A 328-nucleotide genomic window follows, 5' to 3' on the forward strand; every position below is an offset into this window, starting at 1 on the left:
GGCAGGCGGGGCGGGCTCAGTCCGAGGAGCTGCTGGAGGACGAGGAGGAGCGCTGCGGGGAGGAAGAACCCGGGCGTGAGGCTCGTGGGTGGGAAGGCCAGGCCCCACCATGCCCCAGGCGCTCCCACGGGCATGCAAGGGGGCAGGGGGGAGAAACCCCTGGCGGCAGCTGGGCTGAGTCCCCTCCAACTCTGTTCATGAGACACCCCACTGCCCAGCTGGGCTGGACCCAGCGTTTAGGAAGGGGCAGCTCCCCCACCCCGTGGGGGTCAATCCCAGGCTGGGTTGGCCCCAGGACCCCCCCCCCCCCCCCCCCCTCCCCCGCAGC

This window comes from Alligator sinensis, unplaced genomic scaffold, assembly GCF_000455745.1.
Source record: "Alligator sinensis unplaced genomic scaffold, ASM45574v1 scaffold1542_1, whole genome shotgun sequence".
Lineage (NCBI taxonomy): Eukaryota > Metazoa > Chordata > Crocodylia > Alligatoridae > Alligator > Alligator sinensis.